The sequence below is a fragment of the Malaclemys terrapin genome, chromosome 7 (genome assembly GCF_027887155.1).
Source record: "Malaclemys terrapin pileata isolate rMalTer1 chromosome 7, rMalTer1.hap1, whole genome shotgun sequence".
Taxonomy (NCBI): Eukaryota; Metazoa; Chordata; order Testudines; family Emydidae; genus Malaclemys; species Malaclemys terrapin.
In genome coordinates, this window is record NC_071511.1 from 77,654,909 (window position 1) to 77,677,565 (window position 22,657).

The following is a 22,657-nucleotide window of genomic DNA, read 5'->3' on the forward strand; positions in this document are numbered from 1 at the left end:
TGAAAGGTAGGGGGCATGAAAGCTGAGTGTAATGGGGTGGAAGGTTCCTCTGGTTTGTATTTATGTTGGACTTTGACATGGGGGCTCTGCAGCTCTGGATGGGGTTTGGACTTTCTCAGTGCCTTGGCTGGAGGACTAAGCTATATCTGCAAATTAAGTGTGCTGAGGTTTCTGGGGAAACTGAGGGAAGAGTCTGGACAACCTGAGGCAGAGCTACTGCAGTGCTGTGCCTTGCCCTGAGGGGTGTGTGCTGGGATGGCATCTCTGCCACACTAACAATGTTCTAAGACACCAGATCCAAAGGCCCTTTAAGCCAGTGGTTGTTGTCCTATTAACTTCAGTGAGCTTTGTACCAGGCTGTCTAGCTGGTTGGGAGAAGGGCAATAATTGCTGTGACATGCCCTGCTGTACCTTAATGCTTTATGAAACTGAATGATGCGTTAAATAAGGAGGAAATTTGGACCCATTCAGTTTGGGGAAATGTAATCATAGAACTGGAAGGGACCTCGAGAGGTCCTCAGGTCCAGTCCCCTGAATAATAGAATATCATTGACCAGAAGGCCTACTTGTGCAGTACCTAGAGTTCGAATGTGATCTTGTATTTTAATTTTCAAAGGGGTGGGGTATATGTGTTAAAGAACTGCATAATAATTTAATATTGGACCTTAGAGGACTCTGCTGTTATGGGAACATTTGCTGCTGGACATATACAAATGGTTGCCTTAATGACTAATATTGCAGTTGCAAATAGAAAAGGATGCATGGAATCAGTCTCAGACTATCAAAGTCACATTTTCAGCTTTTGACACTTAAATTCAAAGCATCTGGGGAGAATAGAAAAAGACTTTTCTATCATCAATTTCAAGTTTTCTGCATTCTTAATACCCAGGTAAACTATGAGAAGTGGTTTTGGAATAGATCCAAGCTCACACATAACTATATCAGCTAGCTTCTTAGTTTATTTATTGATCTTAAATTATGGCTATAATATACAGTGCATTAGAGTTGCTAGGTAACAAGGTGAAAGGCATGCTGGGAACATGCTTGGTGTGGGTTTTGTCTTGTTTAGCTTTTTTCCTTTTATTTTATTTCTAATACTGGAGACATTTGATATTGTAAAAAAACAAACAAACCCTAAATTGATATAGACATTGCTTAGAAAGCATATTCGTTGTAACCCTGCCAGGGTGGACATTATGGCATGGGTGGCTACTCAGGCTGCAATGTAGACATACTCATTGTGGTAGGCATTGTACAAACATGAAGTCAATGACAGTCCCTGGCCAAGCAATCTTACAACCTAAAAGACAATGTAACAGGTTGTGATAGACCCAGGCCAGTTGGGTACAGCAGAATAGCAGAAGGCAGATATACTGGCTACTGGATTAACAGTTTTCAGTTCCCTGACTGACCAGAACAGGTGCTGCTCCAGGCTAATGAGAACACCTGACTCCAATTAACCTGCAAAGAGTCAGGTGAGGCCATTAAGCTAATATGACCACCTGACTCTAATTAAGGCCCGCTGATACTATAAAAAGGGCTCAGTCCAGTCAGGTAGAGCAGAGCCAGAGGAGAGGAAGTGTGGTTGAAGGGCTGGCTAATGAAGATACCCTCAAGTTATTGATAAGGGAGCCCTAAGGTAAGGATGAAGAAGGGAGAAGCAGGAGAGCTGTGGGGAAGTGGCCCAGGGAAATGTAGCAACTCTGGTAGTGAAAGGTTGGCTGCCAACAGCTGTTACCATTAGGGTCCCTGGGCCGGAACCCGGAGTAGAGGTTGGGCCCAGGTTCCCCCCAACCCACCACTACAGGAACATCTCTGGAAGGGGAAGACAGGCCCCTGTCAGGACAGGAGGCTTGTTCTGAACAAGCCCGTAGGGACAACAGAGACTGTAGGAGTTCTCCCACCAACCTCCTTGCTGGCTTATGATGAAAAGGGATCAGTAGACTGTACCCCTGGCCCTAGAGAGAGAAGGGCTACGTGGAGGGTCACAGTGAGCCACTGAAGCTAGCATAAACTGCCTAGAAGCGCAGGACCCATGGGGGCAAGGTCAGAGCTCTGCCACAAGGTGCACGAGCCAAACAAGTGAACCAGAATCAGGCATGGGGATAACAAAAATAATAGGATGTGACTTAGGCCTGGTTTACACTAGGAGGTTATGTCGAATTTATCAGCATTAACTCAAATTAGCCCTGCACCCGTCCACATAACGAAGCTATTTATTTCGACATAGAGGTCTCTTTAAATCGATTTCTGTACTCCTCCCCGACGAGTGGAGTAGTGCAAAATTTGACATGGCCATGTCGAATTAGGGTAGGTGTGGATGGAATTCGACGCTAATAGCTCCGGGAGCTATCCCACAGTGCACCACTCTGTTGACGCTCTGGACAGCAGTCCGAGCTCGGATGCTCTGACCAGCCACACAGGAAAAGCCCCAGGAAAATTTGAATTCCTTTTCCTGTCTGGCCAGTTTGAATCTCAATTCCTGTTTGGACATCGTGGTGAGCTCAGCAGCACTAGCAACAATGCAGAGCTCTCCAGCAGAGGTGACCATGCACTCACAGAATAGAAAGAGGGCCCCAGCATGGACTGATCGGGAAGTCTTGGATCTGATCGCTGTGTGAGGCAATGAGTCCGTGCTTTCGGAGCTGCGATCGAAAAAACGGAATGCGAAGATCTACGAGAAGATCTCCAAAGCCACGACGGAGAGAGGATACAGCCGGGATGCAACGCAGTGCTGCGTCAAAATCAAGGAGCTGAGACAAGGGTAGCAGAAGACCAAAGAGTCAAACGGACGCTCCGGATCCCAGCCCCAGACAAGCCGTTTCTACGAGGCACTGCATTCCATTCTAGGTGCGGCCGCCACCACTACCCCACCAGTGACCGTGGACTCTGAGGATGGGATATTGTCGACGGCCGCTTCCTCGGAGATGTTAGCGGACGGGGAAGATGAGGAAGGAGATGAGGAGGACGAGGCAGTCGATGGCACTCACAACGCTGATTTCCCCGACCACCAGGATCTCTTCATCACCCTCACGGAGATCCCCTACCGACCCTCCCCAGGCGTTAACCTGGACCCTGAATCAGGGGAAGGATCAGTCGGTAAGTGTTTTAAACATTTATTTTGAACAGAATAGGAATGGTATCTTAACAATGGGTTTTTCATGATTAGTTTGCCCTAGGTGCTTTAGTTTCTAGTCCTTGCCAAGTTTCAGAGTAACAGCCGTGTTAGTCTGTATCCGCAAAAAGAAGAACAGGAGTACTTATTTGTTAGTCTCTAAGGTGCCACAAGTACTCCTGTTCTTCTTAGTCCTTGCCAGTGCAGCTATTGGAAAATTCTGTCAATATGTCCGGGGATAGAGCAGAAATCCTCCTGGGACATCTCCACGAAGGTCTCCTAGAGGTATTGTGAAAGCCTTTGCATCAGGTTCCTGGGGAGAGCAGCCTTATTGCGTCCTCCATGGTAGGAAACTTTTCCGCGCCAGGCTAGCAGCAAGTACTCCGGGATCATTGCCTCACAAAGCATGGCGGCATACAGCCCTGGTGCTTGCTGGCATTCATGCAGCATGCGGTCTTTCTCTGTCTCCAAAATCCTCATCAGAGTGATATCACTCATGGTGACCTGCTTTGAATTAGGGGAATGTTAGTATTGGGACTGATTGCCTGTTCCTTTACCTAACTGTAACCGGCCGTTTACAGCCACGCGGTGGAGGTGTGACAGGGGCAGCATTCAGGGATCTTTCCCGGGGACAGCCGCGAGCAGGGTGGGACAGGGGCAGAGTTCATGCTGGCCGGATTGCCGACAGCAGGAACTGGCCAACGCTAGGAGCATTGCTTGGAACGTGAAAGGAGGGCACTGCTATAAATTAAGCTTTAAGCAGCCAAAAGTCTACGGCTTACCATGTCCGCCTGCTAGCAGAATTCCGTTGTCTGGCCCCGCTTGTGTGATCTGTACAGCAAGACCCCAGGCACTCAATGGGAAGGCCGAAAATTCGACCTTGTCCTGAGTGCGCATGTGATAGGTGCTGTGCATGGTCTTCTTCACAGAGAAAGACTATGTTCACTGTTCACAAAAATGTATCTTTGTGAGGAATTCACTCCCTTTTTCCCATCCCACAGCTGCGGGTGTCTCCCGAGCTACCCCGGCATCCCCCTCCCAGAGGCTGGCGCAGATCAGGCGACGAAAGAGAAGGACACGGGACGAGATGTTCTCAGAACTTATGGGCTGCTCCCGAGCCGAGGCGGCACAGCAGACCCAGTGGAGGGAGAACATGTCGCAATACCAGCGATCACACAGCGAACGGGAGGACAGGTGGCAGCAGGAAGACCAGCAGGCAACTCAAACACTGCTTGGACTAATGAGGGAGCAAACAGACACGCTCCGATGCCTTGTCGATGTTCTGCAGGACTGGAGGCAGGAGGACAGAGCCCCGCTGCATTCTATCTCTAACCGCCCTCCCCCGCCACAAAGTCCCATCCCCCCCTCACCCAAAGTCCCAAGAAGGAGGGGCAGCAGGGGCCATGAAAACAGTCACTCCACCCCTGCAGACTGCTCAAGTAACAGAAGGCTCTCATTCCCAAAGATTTGATAAGTCCTTTCCTTCACTCCAAAAGCACCTCACCCAAGCCCCTGTCCCAGTTTCATCCCCTAACTGTGTAGTTGTTAATAAAAAATATGTTTCTGTTAATTACTGTTTCCATCATGGTCTTTTAGAGGAGAGTGTGTTTTAAGGGGGGGAAAGGAGGTTGGTAATTGGAGAGGACAGTCACCTTTACCAGGGTACAGACACGGGGGCAGATTCAGCAGAAGGTCACACATACATTGCAGTCACTAGGCACCCTGGTCAGTCTGGGAGGTGGTTTTCATGTTCTGTGGGTGGGGGCGGCTATGTGAGTTTGTGGCGGGGGAGGGCGGTTACAGATCTTATGCAGCGGTCTTTAGCCTGGATGACAGAGCCACGCAGCAGGGGATCTGTAACCGCCCTCCCTCGCCACAAAGTCACATAGCCCCCCACACACAGAGTCCCGAAAAGGAGGGGTGACAGGCTCCGTTGAAACAACCAGTCCACCGCTGCGGACCGCTCTAGGAGCAGGCGCCTGTCATTCCTCGAGTTTAGAAGCGTCCTTTCCATCACTACACCCGCTCCCCACCACAGTCTGCGTCCCAGTTTCAACACTTTACCACAAAATACTTAATAAAGAAAACAGTGTTAATGAACAAAGTTTCATTTATTTTATTTTTTAAAGGTGTGTTGGAAGGGGGTTTGTAACTGGAGAGGATAGTCAACATTATCTGGGTAAAGAAATGATGGCAGGTTCAGCTTCTGTTTTAAACAAACTTAATAGTCACAGGTTACCCTGCTCACTCTGGAACCTAGCTTTCAAAGCTTCCCGGATGCACAGCGCGTCCCGCTGGGCTCTTCTAATCGCACGGCTGTCTGGCTGCGCGTAATCAGCAGCCAGGCGATTTGCCTCAACCTCCCACTCCGCCATAAACGTCTACCCCTTGCTCTCATAGAGATTGTGGAGCACACAGCAAGCTGCAATAACAATGGGGATATTGGTTTCACTGAGATCAGAGTGAGTCAGTAAGCTTCTCCATCTCCCCTTGAGACGTCCAAAAGCACACTCCACCACCATTCTGCATTTGCTCAGCTGGTAGTTGAAGAGTTCTTTTTCAGTGTCCAGGGCGCCAGTATAGGGCTTCATGAGCCAGGGCATTAGCGGGTAGGCTGGGTCCCCGAGGATGCCTATAGGCATCTCCACATCCCCAACAGTTATTTTGTGGTCCGGGAAGTAAATACCTTCCTGCAGCCATCTAAACAGACCAGAGTTCCTGAAAACACGAGCATCATGAACCTTGCCCGGCCATCCGACGTAGATGTTGGTAAAACATCCCTGATGGTCCACCAGTGCTTGCAGCACCATTGAAAAGTAGCCCTTTTGGTTAATGTACTGGCTGGCCTGGTGGTCCGGTCCCAGGATAGGGATGTGAGTTCCATCTATAGCCCCACCGCAGTTTGGGAATCCCATCGCAGCGAAGCCATCTATGATCACCTGCACGTTTTGCAGGGTCACTACCTTTGAGAGCAGTAGCTCAACAATTGCATTGGCTACTTGCATCAAAGCAACCCCCACGGTAGATTTGTCCACTCCAAATTGGTTCGCGACTGACCGGTAGCTGTCTGGTGTTACAAGCTTCCAGAGGGCTATGGCCACTCGCTTCTGGACAGTCAGGGCTGCTCGCATCCGGGTGTCCTTGCGCTTCAGGGCAGGGGACAGCAACTCACAAAGTTCCAGGAAAGTTCCCTTACGCATCCTAAAGTTTCGCAGCCACTGTGATTCATCCCAGACCTGCAGCACTATGCGGTCCCACCAGTCCGTGCTTGTTTCCCGGGCCCAGAATCGCCGTTCCACAGCATCAACATGACCCATTGCCACCATGATGTTCACGGCACGGGGTCCAGTGCCTTGTGAGAGGTCTGTGCCCCTCTCAGACTTAATGTCCTCACCGCGCTGCCATAGCCTCCTCGCCCGATTTCTCAACACCTGCCTCTGAAAAAGGTGGATGATAAGGTGCGAGGTGTTGACAACGGCCATAACTGCAGCGATGATCGCAGCAGGCTCCATGCTCGCAAGTGCTGTGGCGTCCACGCTGTCAATCACCAGAAAAGTGCGCGAACTGATTGCCCGCTGGCGCTTTCACGGAGGGAGGGCAGGAGTGAGGGTTGTATGATGACAGTTACCCAAAACCACCCTCGACACATTTTTTACCCCAGCAGGCATTGGGGACTCGACCCAGAATTCCAATGGGCAGCAGGGACTGCGGGAACTGTGGGATAGCTGCCCACAGTGCACTGCTTCCAGTGTCGACGCTTGCCCCATTAGTGTAGACTCACAAATTCGAATTACTGTCCTTAGTGTGGATACACACGTTCGACTTTGTAATATCCGTTCCACAAATTCGCTTTAAGTAAAATCAAACTACTCTCGTAGTGTAGACATACCCTAACATACAGCACAACCATCACAGAAATGAGAGCTAGAAAAAACTGTTAAGCCATTCAGCCTCTCTGTGCCAGTTAGGATTTTCCCCTTCCATTTCCAGCACTGGGACCTTCTATTCCTTATTGCCAAAGAGATCAAGTTCAATTGTTTAGAATGCTGAAAAAAGAGAATACTATGGGTAACATTAACAATGGAATATTAACCATCACTTATTTCCTGTCTCTTTAATATTAAGTTTATTACAAAAATACAACACAGTAATGCACATTGGAAAACATAATCCCAACTATACATGCAAAATGATGGGGTCTAAATTAGCTGTTACCACTCAAGAAAGAGATCTTGGAGTCATTGTGGATAGTTCTCTGAAAACATCCACTCAATGTGCAGCGGCAGTCAAAAAGGTGAACAGAATGTTGAGAATCATTAAGAAAGGGATAGATAATAAGACAGAAAATATCATATTGCCTCTATATAAATCCATGGTACACCCACATTTTAAATACTATGTGCAGATGTGTTCGCCCCATCTTATATTAAAATAAAAAGACATATTGGAATTGGAAAAGGTTCAGAAAAGGGGCAACAAAAATTATTAGGGGTATGGAACGGCTGCCACATGAGAGATTAATAAGACTGGGACTTTTCAGCTTGGAAAAGAGATGACATTTCGGGGGGATATGATAAAGGTCTATAAAATCATGACTGGTATGGAGAAAGTAAATAAGGAAGTGTTATTTACTCCTTCTCATAACACAAGAACTAGGGGGTCTAAATTAAATTAATAGGCAGCAGGTTTAAAACAAAAGGAAGTCTTTTTTCACACAATGCACAGTCAACCTATGGAACTCCTTGCCAGAGGATGTTGTGAAGGCCAAGACTATAACAGGGCTAAAAAAAGAATTAGATACATTCATGGAGGATAGGTCCATCAATGGCTATTAGCCAGGATGGGCAGGGATGGTGTCCCTAACCTCTGTTTGCCAGAAGCTGGGAATGGGCGACAAGGAATGGATCACTTGTTCTGTTCATTCCCTCCGGGGTACCTGGCATTGGCCACTGTCGGAAGACAGGATACTGGGCTAGATGGACCTTTGGTCTGACCCAGTATGGCCTTTCTTATGTTATGTTCACAGATTTGTAAAGCCATAGATTTTAAGGTAAAACACGCACATTATATCAATCATCTACTCCAGTGGTCTCCAAACTTTTTTGATCACGCACCCCTATCAGTAAAAAAATTTTGCGCATGCACCCGGTGCTGCGCCAACGAAAAAAAAATACAAATAAAACTTGGACTCCCGCCCGAACTGCTGAAGTGCCCCCCCCCCCCCCCCAAAAGCCACTCTGACTCCTGCCCGAACTGCTGAAGCAAAAAAAAAAAAAAAAAGTGCTCCTCCTGCCGCGGACCCCCAAGGATCCTCTTGCGCACCCCCACTTTGGAGACCACTGATCTACTCTGACCTCCTGCATGACATATCATAGAATTTTACCCATAATTTAGCTCAGTAACTTGTGGTTGAACTAGAGCATATATTTTTAGAAAGATACAGTCCTGATCTAAAGTTTAAGTGATGGAGAATTTACCACATCTCTTTGCAAACTTCTTAAATGATTAATTACTCTCACTGTTAAAAATCTGCATCTTATTCCAGTTTGATCTCTGCTGATTTTGACTTCTAGCAAGTGTTTTTCATTATGCATTTGACTAACTTAAAGACCCCCTATAAAACATTCTCTGTGTGCAGGTACTTAGACCATGATCAATGTTGTTAATGAACTTAACTCTGATTTTTTCAACATTTATTTTTCTGGTAGCACCCATGTTCTTGCCAGGACTTTAAACTCAAGCCTCTCTGATATGTAACTCTAGCCTTATCTAGTATGGTGTCTGGGGAATAAGAGAACTTTAAATGTTACAACATAGTAAACCAATAACTGATACTAACTGCAGATATCTTCTAGCAGAAGGCAAAATTGACGAAGCCGGGGTTATGCTGGTTAACATGCACGCTTGTTGTGCAATGATGGGATCACTAATCAACTGTCTAGGAGGGTGGCTTTACATATCTGTCCCTAATCATTTACAAGAGGAAACTTTATTATTGTACCTCAAAGACAGAAATGCTGAAAATTCATATGGTGAAAACAATTGTTCAAAATGTGTTTTGACAAATATGGCTTTCTTGTGAAAACTAAAGTTTCTAAAGGAAACATGTGTCTTGTGTCCAAAAAAAAGTCACTTTTTTTGACAAAAGCAAAAACTCTTGAAAATGTAATTTTTTTGCTTACTGTTTTCTCAGCAACACAAACATTTCCCTATCAGCTCTGACTGTAAAGCCACAATAACCGTGCAAACGGATAAATACTGTCATGGGCCCTGTAAACAAATTGATTTAATTGATGTTTACAGAACTGAATATTCAGTTCAATATCATACCAGCACAAGTTAAATTTTGCATATCTTTTGGAATGAAGATGAAAGAAAATACAAAGTTATTATGATACTGGTATTTCTTATTATGCACATGCTGAATTGATAGCTTAACAAATGAGGGTGTGGGAATTATTATAAACAAAATATCTTATATAATACGTCAGCTGTCAGGGAATAATATAAATAGTATATGGGATGCAGCTAATGTTACCTTTAAAAGGCAAATGAGTGTGTCATGTTTGCCCTCCCTTCTTGCACATCTTCCTCCCCACCCCCAAAAAAATAGGAAGAAGAAAATTCAAGAATCAAAACAAAAGATATTGGACCAATTTCTATGCTAGTGTAAACCTGTGACGCTCCTTTTATTCCAGCAAAGAATTTGTCTCACTAGACCTGCCACTACAGCATATTAAACCGGGATATCACTATGCTGCTACCATGCTGATGGCCACCCGAGGGCAGTGTCATACTATACCACATGAGAAAAAATGAATATTTGATCATGCTTATCAGAAACAAATACTTCAGCAAGTTTAACAAGCCAAGCACCTTGCTGATAAGTTTATTGAGTTAGTATGCACAGAAATTAAAAATCAGAAAACTCTCTCAAGCATTCCAAGAGTATTTTATTATTTATACATCTAAAATTAAAGGACATGATTATGGACAGACAATGAACAACCCAATGAACATCGACTAATTCCTGGAAGGATTTTACAGCCTGCTGTCGAGCAATTTGAGACACCAAAGACCCCAATTGCTGCAGAAGAGAACCAAGCTGCACTAAAGCCCTTGCAGCCAAAGGCACCAGGAAACTTGAGGAAGTAGTCGCAGAGTTTCAGTTTTGACATACTCTGTGCAATAGGTTATGACCACAGGCTCTCTGCTTGGGAATTTTATAGCTTGTCCACTACCTTTCTTGCCCCTAAGGCAGGGTGCCCTCAAATGAAATGTTTATCTCACATCACAGCTTAATGTGACACAGTAATAACTGTGATGAGCTCACGGGGGTACAATCTGGAACTGGGGTACCGCCATGCCCCCTTAACTCTCCAGCCTGGGATGTCTCTCACAATGGTTTGCTAGTGACACGCAGCAAAACCCTCAAGTGTTATCACTCAGTATAACAGCAGGTGGAGCCCCACACCCAGCTAAATTGCATGAATGTTCCCTGAGTCACTCACAAATCACACAGAGAAAGGCACCAGCCAGTTCTCCTCAGCCTTGCAGAAGCCTGACCCGTGTAAGTTTACTACCCAGTCCGCCTCTCCCTCAATGTGGAGAGGACATACACAAGCCTTTGTAAACTTAGCTGAGATTTCCCAAGCACTTCAACCAAAACACACAGTTTTAAGTACAATATAAAACAAGTTTAACTACAGAAAGATTTTAATTGATAGGCATAAAAGGTCACAGATAGTTACCAAAGAAAATAAAAGGTAAGCACACAGTCTAAATCTTAAATTGCATTACACTAGGCAGTATTTGGATCAAGCAGTTTTCTCATCCCACTGGATGTTACAGTTCTTAATACACAGGCTTCCCTTTTTAAGCCTGGGACCAGTCTCCTTCGTCGTCCCAGCATTCTAGTTGCTTCCAGCATAGGTGGGAGAGGAGAAAGGCCAAGGTACAATGCCACTGCCCATTATTTTATACCCTCCATTCATGTGCCTGGAAAATAATAGCCCAGACATGTCCTGGCGGGCTTTGCTGAGTCACAGGGTTGATCAATTCCCCATTGTGTGATGCTTGGGCAGCCCTCATACAATATTGTAAATCCCTTGATTACAACTGCCTTGCTGATTGATGGTCAGTGAACACCATCCTGGAAGTGGTTCGCCTCCTTTCTATGTCACTAGCAAACTGACAACCTATTTCAGGAACAACCATAACTTGATAACTTGTTTATCAAGTTATGAGATTTTGCTCTAACAATATACATATTTTGACAGAACAATGGGTTTCAACAAACCATGACTTTTCATATGATATCTTACATGGCATACTTTGTATGAAATATATCATAATTATAAGACAAGGGTGGATATGACAGTTCCAGGGTGTTGCTTTGAGGTACAGAGTACCACAGTAACCATTTTAGCAAGAACAGTTCACAGTCTGGGATTAGAACAAATTTATCTAGAGTGAAGGCTCTTTCTTGCAAGAGATGTGATGCATAAAGCTCCATCATGGCAAACTGTTTTCTTTAGATGCCAAGACAAAGTTTTGTGGTAGGAGGGGACCAAGGTGAAATAGGTCCCAGTGAAGGGAGCTTGTCCCTCTGTCTTCCAACATACAAATGCAGAAAGCACTCTGGAAGATTAGGTTACAAATGGTCAACATAAATCCGTTCTTGTGATAGGGATTTGCTAATTGGATATGTGGTAACTAGGAGAATCATTTGGTGATGCAGCTTGTGAGAGTAAAGGTGTTGGATCTCATAAACTAGCTAGAGAAACTGCTAGCAAGTGCTGGGGAGGAACCTCTGGTGGGTGTATGTATGGCTATCAGTGACACAGGGAGGAGTATTAGGAGAAGTCCTGGAAGCTAAATTTGCCTGCTAGGAAAAAGGTTAAGTCCAGGGCACCTATAGTAACTTCCAGGTCCCATGTGCAAGACCAGCAAGAAAGGTGGCTCTTGAGAGTCTGACTATGTAAATAAGAAAGTGGTGTAAAGAGGACTGTGACATCTGGCCAGAAAGGGTTAAGTATCCTGCAGGATAAATGACCCAAATTCAATCCTTTGAGACATTTGGTAGATAATGTTTGTGTTTTTGTGTGTTGTTAGAGGTTAACAATGTACTCAAGCAGTCCCTATCTGTGCTGTATTCTGTTAGTTCAGATATCAAAAGGAAATATTAACATTTAAATGAAATGTAAACATAGTGATATCACTGTATTCATCTCTCTTTGAAATGTGTAACAAATCACCTACAAATGGTGGAAAACAGGCAACTGCCTTATGTTAATGTGTGTAGCTAACTACAGGTGATACTTAGGAAATAGATCTACTTTAAAGTATCCATGATTGCCTATGGTAGGATAGGCAACCTATGGCGCATGCCAAAGGCAGCACGCGAGCTGATTTTCAGTGGCACTCACACTGGCCATGGTCCGGGGGGCTCTGCATGGTCCTGGCCATGGTCCGGGGGGCTCTGCATTTTAATTTAATTTTAAACATTTTAAAATTTAAACATTTTAAAAACCTTATTTACTTTATATATAACAATAGTTTAGTTATATATTATAGACTTATAGAAAGAAACCTTCTAAAAACGTTAAAATGTATTACTGGCATGCAAAGCCCTACATTAGAGTGAATAAATGAAGACTTGGCACACCACTTCTGAAAGGTTGCCAACCCCTTGCCTATTGTTTGCCTAAGGACCCCAACTTGTCAAGAGAAGTCCTGAACTGTATAAAAACCCCTTGGGTCCTGATCCTTTTTATCTCAGATCTGCTTGATGCTTCATGCAGGGGAAGCTTAAGACACCAGTCTTAATCTGGATCACCCTGAATATGAACATTGGACTATAACCTATGAACTAATTCTGAAAGAACTCTTTGCAACTACAAAGCTCACAATCTCTACTATGAAACTGATCGCAGAACTGTACGCAGGTCTGTATGTATATTGATTTTTTTTAACCAATACTCTCTCTCTCTTTTCTTTTTAATACATTTTAGTTTAGTTAATAAGAATTGGCTATAAGCATGTATTTGGGTAAAATCTGGAATATTCATTAACCTAGGAGGTAATGTGTCCAATCTTTTGGGATTGGTAGAACTTTCTTATATGATGAATAAGATTTTCACTAATCCTCATCATATTTGACTTGGGTGTCTGTGTGGAGGCCTAAGGCTGGGTTGCTTTAAGGGAACTGTGTTGTTGGCTTCTGAGCAACCAGTAAAGTATTATAGAAGCTGTTTTGTGCTCTTTTGGTAAATCTAAGTATTGGAATATACACCAGCTTTGGGGATTGTCTACCCCATTCTTTGCAGTTCACCCTAATTGGAGTAACCTCAGCTTGGCTCGTAGGGATCCCGGTCCCAAGGACATGTTTTGAATTCACTAGAAAGTGGGGAACTTTCTGGTTAAAGGAGACCCTGTACAGAAGGACTGGCTCCAGCACCTTAACTGGAGAGGAACCAAACTGCTAACACAGAAAACTGTCAAGATTTGAGAGGAGACAATTTGTGTGGGGGGGGGGAGGAGGAGGCAGGTAGTTCTACAGCAGCTAAAGAGAGGTAGTTCTCAACTTAATCCATGGCAACACAGAAGTTGGTTCAGGAAGTAACTGGAGCTGACCTGCAAAGCAATAATGACAATCACAATCTTTTAAATCTCAATTTAAATGAGCTTTTCCATGCCCCTGTCATTGTCAACACCTTTCTCTGAACACCCTCTAATTCAGCAATAAGGCTTAGATCAAGACATATAAACCCCCAGGCTTCAGAGTATAATCCAACCATTCCATTATACTAAATGTAATGTAGGGATTGTGTATATAACAGCACAGTGCAGACAGTAGGGCTATGAAATGTAGATCAAGCTAACATGTTGCACTCTAACTACCCCCTATGTAGACCTTACTAGTCCAAACTAAAATGTACCTTGTTTGTGTTTATGTAGTCCTGGACCTTTTAGTTTCTGCCAGCAGGCTTCATATAGGGCAGTGAGCGTGCAATACATTAGCTTGGTCTACCATTCACACCCCTGTAGTCCACACTATGCTGCTGTGTAGGCAATCCTGTAGATTCACTGGAAGGCTCCTTTACTTAGTCAACAGTACAGAGGGGCTGTAGTGTAGATAAGAATCAGGCCCTCCGTTTTCTGTAATGCCCAGATTTGGCTTTAACCAAAATGACATGATTCAATCCTATATGATGTGTAAACATGAAACAGGATTAAATCCTGTAGGGTTTCTACACCAAATGGGAACTAATTGCCCCCCTCCCCCGTTTTTATGTGTGTTCTGCAACTTTTTTCTAAAAACTTGAATCTCAAAAAAGTCCTTAAAATAGTCTCTACAAACTCAAAAGGATTGCGTTAGTAGTCAGAAACAGTATTCAAAGTATCCCAGATCATTCTGAGATGGCTTGAGAACTGTCTTACTTTTGAAAACATTTTTATCCCCCAGAACTCCAAAAATCATCCCTAAATGTCCCAAATCTGACTTCCCAGAAAGGGCCAGAAAACACCCCAAATTTATACCAGGGAGCAGGGCCGGCTCTAGGCACCAGCTAAGGAAGCAGGTGCCTGGGGCGGCAAATCTGAAGGGGCAGCACTCTGTCCATTCTTGGAGCGGCACTCCGAAAAAATTCCCACCCCCTTCTTCGGCAGCACTTCGGTGGCAGCTTTTTCATTTTTTCTTCTTCGGTGGCATTGCTGGGGCCGCTTTTTTTTTTTTTGCTTCGCCACTTGGGGTGGCAAAAAAGGTAGAGCCGGCCCTGCCAGGGAGGCTTGTAACTGGCCCCAAGCAGTGACTTCTAGATACATCAAAATGAAACAAAACAGTCCTAGCATGGCCCCCAAAAGGCACAGTAATAGGGCCAGAATCTGTGACGCTGGCACAGGTGACTTGCACTAGTGAGCCCTTTATAGTGCAGTAGAGTGTTCTCCAAGGGTAGCTTTTATTTTCATGGGGTCCTAAAGTTGACCTGCTGTAGGGACACACTGATGCAGGGTGATCCTGCACACCATGGGCCTTTTCCAGACATTGTCACCCACTTTGGGGGCCAGGCTGGCCTTCCCTTGTTCTTTTGCCCTCCCCAGCAGAGAGGAGGCTGTGGCCACTTTCTGCCCCCACAACTTGTGCGGGTGGCTGTCTGTACCACCAGGACTCTCTGCCAGAGCATTAGCCAGCCAAGTTCCTAGTGTTCACTTAGCCTGTGACTTATACAAATAGCCAGTAAGAGTTCTTGGGATTCTAAAGAAATCCTCACTCTTTCTCTTCTGAAGCAAACTCAGAAAATAGCCAGCCATACACTGAGTGCCAAACCACTCTGCTGTGAGATGTGGCATTTCAGTATAACTAACTGATTAGCAATATATCAGAATAATACCAGAGGCATGCAGCAAATAAAAGGTGAAGCTTTTTTTATTTTCTGAAAAGTGAATGTTGAAATCAGCCTGGCAACAAGCAACCTGCTATTAAACAGCACAACTGGGCTGATGCCATCACTGTGGGGAAAATGCCCAACTTAAAGATAGAAAGTGTCAGCCTGTGTACTGCCTCCATCCTTCCTGCGGAGACCTGAGAAGTTCAATATTTTTGCTTTTTAATGCATCCCAGTGGTGAAGTTAGGTTAATGATCTGTTTCTATTTGCAGAGAACAGAGTTAACTGGTAGTTGAGTCTATAGCTAAGGATCAGATGCACTTTCCATTAGTACCCACCTTTTTCAGTGATATAATCTACTCAAACTTTCCAGCCACTCCTAAACCCAAAGTTGAATTATTTTGAAAGTTTGAATACAATTATTCAATCAATGTTTGAGTCGAGTGCAGGAAAAATGTCTCTTTTGAAATATCTGAACAGAAAGTTTTACTCACAAGTCAAATGGCTAAAGTGAGAAACTTCAAGCTTGAGGTGTTTTATAGGCTCCATTGAAAAACTAAAAAGAATCCAATGGTTCCATATTGTTGCAAATTCTACATATTTAAAGGAAACATTTTCATATACAAATAAAATGAGGATATTGTGATGTGGTAACAAAGTTTATATTGGCATTAATTTGCAGATGACCTGCATTACTCACTATTGGTTATACAGCCATCCCAAATTCATGCTGATAAAACATTTACACCAAATCATATATTTGTGGGTAAAGAAGAATGCTCCCGTAATTTGGGCACTAGCCTATGACTTGGGAAACCCAGGTTCGAGTCTCTAAACTGCTGCAGATTTCTTGTGTGACCGTGGGCAATTTATATAGTCTTTCTTTGCCTCAGTTTCACATCTGGAAAAATGGGGATAATAGTGCTTGCCAGGAGTGGTGTGAAGATAAATATGTATAGTATGGGCCATCCCTCTTAACATTTTGTTATTTGTATTACCTGACTGCCCAAGTTTTGTAAATAGACCTACAGATATAAGGCAAGACAGTCCTTGCCCTGAACAGTATATGGATTAAGGTCTGAATCTGCAAGCATTTATGCATATAAGTTATATTATGCACATGTACAAATCCTGTTGAACTCACTGAGACATCACAGGAACAGCTGGACTTGAGGAGGGATTTGAAGGAGTGCCATAAAGACCAGTTCAGGAAGGGCACTCATTGCATAGAGAGTGGCAATGAGAAAAGCACAGAGAAGGCTGTGAGAGGAGTGGATAAACAGAATTGAGGCTTGCATTGTTTCATGGGAAGAGGGAGGACAGCAAGAGAGAATATACGGTGTTGCTAATTCTTGTGTTTTTATTACAAGATTCATGATCTCTGGGGTGAAAATAACTTGGTTGAAGCCAGTGGGTGTTTTGTCTCTGACTCCAGTGGGACCAGGATTCCACCTTGATGTTTCTTAAAGCCTTAGCTCCTTCAATCATATCATTATGTGAGAGTCTAATAGTTTAATTCATGGTTGTGAGAAAAAGCTTAAAAACATCAACGCCAACCGCTCACAAACAGAAGGGCAAACGACAAACCCAAAACGTATTGTTTTTAAGCCAGTCTCATGATTTTTGAACACTTGGAGTTGGCAGTGCTGCAATAATGGATAACTAGTGAGGAGCAGAGATGTGAAGGGTCTTGAAGGTCAGGACAAAGTCTGAATATAGTGAAGATTTGGAAGTTTCTAAGAAGCTGAATGTGTGGTAAGAAGTTCTGGTGTGGAGCATTCTCCCTATTTCTTGTATATAGTGAGATCCAACTAAAGTAATCTGGAAGGCTTTTGTAACAGAGACCATGTGTCCAGGGCACGGCCAGTGTTAATCATAAGCAACACAAGGGAGTGTTTGGGGCGATGCCCTTTAGAACAGTGGTTCTCAACCAAAGGTCTGCGAGGCCATGAGCATGTGTCAGGGGGGCTGCCAAGCAGGGCCCGCATTAGACTCACTGAGGCCCAAAGTAGTAAGTTGAAGCCCCACCGCATGGGGCTGAAGCCCAGGGCCCTGAGTCCCACTATCCAGGGCTACCCATGCTTAAGCCTGAGCAGTGTAACTTTTTGGGGGCCCCTGTGGCATAAGGACCCGGTAATTGCCCTGCTTGCTACCCCCTGATGCCAGTCCTGGCTTTTATATGCAGAAAACCAGTTATTGTGGCACAAGTGGGCCGTGCAGTTTTTACAGCATGTTGGGGGGGGGGGGGGGGGACTCAGAAAGAAAAAGGTTGAGAACCCCTGCTTTAGGAGACGTCTCAGAAACAAAAGCCCGACTTCTTCCTTTCCCTGCAGAACAGGCACTGGGACCATATGGGGAAATGAACAAAATTTCATTTTTTTTTCTTCTGCCCCCAAAAAATCATAAGGTTCAGAAAGCAGATCCAACGGATAGGGCCAAATCCTCTGCTGTTGTAAAGTGGTGCAGCCACAATAAGGGCCAACTTTCCAAAAGAATTTGGGGGCCAGTTGCTCAGAAGTCACAAGTTGACCAGATTTTCATAGTGTTGTATCCACCACTTTCCATACGACCAGATTTTCAAATGTGTCCCTTAGTCGACAGAGCTGCACTAGTTCACACCTACAGATAATTTAGCCCACTATGTCCTCCATTCTACTTATACCTATGTGGCCAAAGAAAAGGCAATTATATGAACTACCTCTACATGAATTAGCTATTTTACCCATTTTGTTCATGTGTACTAATGCAGTACAACTTTCCAGTACAAAACCATCAGTGGCAAAACTACTTTTTAACACATAGTATAGAAATTTATTTATCTGAATAGAAAACACATCATTTCTAACCACATAGTACCTTTGCTTTATAGAGGTCAACAACATGTGTAAAGTTTTACACAAGTAAAGTGTAACTCTAAACCAGAAAACAGTGGCCCAGTCCTAGAACACTCATATAAGTAGTCCTTATTCACATCAGTAATCTTGTGCCCACGGGACTTCATGTGAGGAAGGACTGTGAGAATAAACTCTAGAATTGAATGAAATGTCTATGCAATAAATCTACCTCACAAAAAGTGGATATAGTGAAAATTCAACAACTGTTTAGATCAAGTAGCTCTGTGGTCAAATAACGCACTAACATAGCTGATAGTTAAATTAGACCTTTAACATTATTTCAACACTTTTTTTTAAATTTAGAGTCATTGGCAACAAACCTAATATTTCAACTATTTGGATGAAGTCTTTCCTCACCTCTAAGGCAGTGCCTTTTATTTGCCAGGACTCTAACTCTAATTTAAACAAGGTATTCAGAAAATGTGTGATCAGTCAAAACATACTGAACATTCTTTGCCAACGAATTGGGAAATAATTCATCTTTAAAATAACTCTTTTGTAATATCCCTAGGTTCCCCCCTTCCTCAAACTTGTTTCAAATGGGGCTGAAGAATTAAATCTATTTTTGTTCTATAAAGATTTAAGTAACATGTTTGTCTATCCTTCTATTCCATTTAATATATTTGAGTAGAAAATTGGATTTTGTTCCACCATAAGAAGTATATGAGCAACCATCATTTTCAAAGGATGCTGTACAGTAATATAAGTCCAATGCTTACTTTTTAAAAATAGTTTTACAAGGTCTGGCAAAATATTTTTATGAACTAAGAAAACCCCAAACAAACTGTGTTTAAAACATGGCCGTATGTGCTAATGTATGACAACCAAACAATGAAACGGCAAACACTGGTGTAGTTTCATTGCTGCAGCTGAGTGACTCTACAAAATGTAAACAAACTCAATTTAAAAAGTGCCATGTCTCAGCTTCCTTCCTCTCACGCAGCAAGGTGAGGGCCATGTGCAGCTGCCACCCAGGAAGGTGTGTGTGATCAGGCCTCCTGAAAGCTATCACTACCATTGGCAGAGAAAAGGTTTGGTTCTGGGCCAAGGTCCAGAGCCATCTCAGGGGAAAGATCTTTCTGGTTTTTGAGGGACTCTTCAAACACTTGCATGTTTTCTGCCTCTGCTGTGCCTTATGTCTGTTCCTCTCTCACACCCTTTCAAGTTCTCCCATCAGCAGCGGGAATGTGGGGTCCCTTCACCCAGATAGTCTGAGCAGACAGCATGGTGGAAAGGAATGGGTATACCTCTCTTTCCCATAAGCAGAGATCCAGATAGCAGAGGAGGCTCAATCTCTCTGTCCCAGTCCTTCTTTCGTGAATACTGCCCTTCCCACAACTGGAGCAGCCTCTGCCCTCATTCAGGAACTATGGACAGCAAATTGCTGAGCTATCATCTGAAATATAAGTGACCCTAGCCACAAAATTCAGATCTGGATCTGTATTTTCTACCCCCAGTATCTTAAGGGTGGCTGGATATGGAGTTTTGATGTTAGCCTATTATAAAGGTAGCGGCCACTTGCAAAATTCAGATTGAGTTTCAGGTTCTTATCTGGTGTTTTGGTTCTGATCTGGAAAGCAGTTTAGGATTTACTGTATTTTTTTTCTTTATAAATGTAAAATGTTTTGACTGGAAGCAATTTGAGACAGGAACCATCTCTTTGTTGTGTGTACAATGCTTAGCACCAATTCTGACTGACTCGATCCTACTATAATATATTTGATGGGTATCACAATTTTTGATCCCTGCATTTTAAAGTAGCTGGACAATTTCACCACTTGAGGGCACCAAAGAATACAGTAATATGCAACAGTGAAGGCCTTATAGAATTCATGAGAACTGGAGACTAGAATAGTCTTAAGTAAGATGTAGGCTTTAAATAAACTCAACAGTAATCTATGCTGTACATGTAAACTCTAATTACCTACTCACCAAATTTTAGATCTACAAAGCTCAGAGTCTGTAATATCATAATCCATGATTTATCTATTAGCAAGGTTTCCATTCTTAATCAAATATGAAAAAAATTCACTTAATATTTTGTCATATAGTTTAAGTTTAAATAAGATGAATTGCTTTGTAGTGTTTTGTTTGCCTTGCTGAAAAAGAAAGTTATCTCTGCCTCAGCTATTCCAAATGTACTCTAATAAAAACAAGACTTTTCAATATTCCCTGTGCATGTGATACAATTCCAACCAGGTCTATGAATAATTTACCAGCTAACAACCTCTTTTCTGTTTATGAAATTATACTCTTAAGAATAGTAAAGCGGGACATAAGTAGTAGCCATATGTTTCTTCTCCAATTCCAGCTAGACAAATGACCTGAAATTGCTGTTGCAAGAACTTCTAAAACATATGGCTAAGTACAGGGAATTTGTTAACTTTTTGTATTGGATCCAAAAGTTTCCAATTATCAACAAAAGATGGCATACCAACCCAATTACTCCTGATATATTCCAGTCAAGACTGATTCCAAGTAACCATAGTTGTGTGGGTGTACGTGGTTTGAAATAACAGGAATCACTGAAAATTTAGTGTAAATAAAAAATGTAGACCATTTACATATCACATCCAGACAAATGTGTCCCAGTGTGCTGAATGTGCTTTCAACAGGAAGTAAGAATTTTTAGGCAATCTACCAATTTTGATTTCAAGCCATCATAAACTATTGGAGGTACGTTTACTTTCCAGCATTACAGAAAACTTCTGCAACAGCTTATTTGTTTCATTCGTCAGAGTAGAACAAATAATACCCATTTCTTATATAAGATGATAAAAATGTATCAAATCATTTTCAATTACATTTTTGAAAATGATTAATTACAGATGTCTTTTGATGCAACATCCTTGTAGTGCTGGATAAATGAGACTATAATTAACAGTTTGAACACTGGTACACTATGCATGTTAATGTATCCAGTATTTAAGAACATTTGACCTAATCCTGTGCTCTTACTGGCAGAAAGAGTTGGACCCCAAAACCCAGAGATGTGAATGTGTTTCTACAGCGAGTTTCAGCCAAAGGATCTCTAAGTATTTTCCTTAACAGTGATATGGAAAAATAATGATATAGTGGTAGCAACAATATTCCAGAATTCATGGAACTGGTAGGGGGGGAAATGCAAGAGAAATACATTGTTAAAAATCTTCATTTCTATTTCATATTCAGACTAACAAAGTTAGTCCTCTTAAGACTCTTATAAACAGAGCCAAAGATCATACTCCCCTACATTATGTCAGCGTGTCAGACTGGGTAAATATGTAGTATATTTTGTAATAAGGATTTTTCTTTTCTAAAAAACTGTTAGTTTTTTTAATAGAACATAGTCTCCCCCAAATGGAACATAAATATTTATATCTCTTGATATTGCACTTATTCTCAAAGTCAGTGTGTTGAAAAGGCCACTGATTAATACACTTGTATTTAGATTCCATCTGCTGCAAATGTTGTAAATTCCTGGGTTTGTGAGAGATTAAACCATACCAAATAACACACGCACAAGTCAACTACTGAACAGCATGCCCTTTGAAAAGGCACAGTCCTGCAGTCATTTCTGAAGCATAATTCCCTTTGGGTCAAAATATTCAGTCTTTAGTGGAGCAAAACTCCATTACTCTATTAGAGATCTCAGAATTTTATCCAGTGGGAGTTTTCCCTGAGTACTGACTGCAGGAATAGACCCTTAAGAAGGTTGTGTTCAGTGAGGTAGGCCCAAACCAGCTACTATGAGGTGGGTGACAACAAACCCCCCAAACCTCTGAAGCTCTTGTTCCTTGGTATTCCCTACTAGTGAACTCATATACCAAGAACCTGTTCTAGCTCTCACTGAAATCAACGGAAGCCTTAACTGAATGGAAAAGATTGATTGAATCCTTAACAAAGAGCAGGTGTTAAGCATAACAGACCAAAACAGAGTTTAGCCGTTCAACTAAAATCCCTTCTCCCAATTGCTTAACTTTCAGTTTCATGACTCTTGTGAGCTCACCGTTTCCCTAGCTCTCCATTTACAATCATGTCTTTAAGGGCAGACAAGACCTTAATTTCTACTGTAAAAAAACCCCAAGCTTTTAATAAACAAAATCCTCTCAGGCCTTCTCTATATATCATAAAGAAGAAAAAAACAGGGACACCAACCCCATTCTTTTGTAACTTTGCAGATTACTTTGAAACACAACGTGCAGATTTATCAAGGTAAAGGTTGTTCTGATGTCTGTATCTGTAGTTATTGAATCTGGCTGAATGGGGAAATGGGAAATAG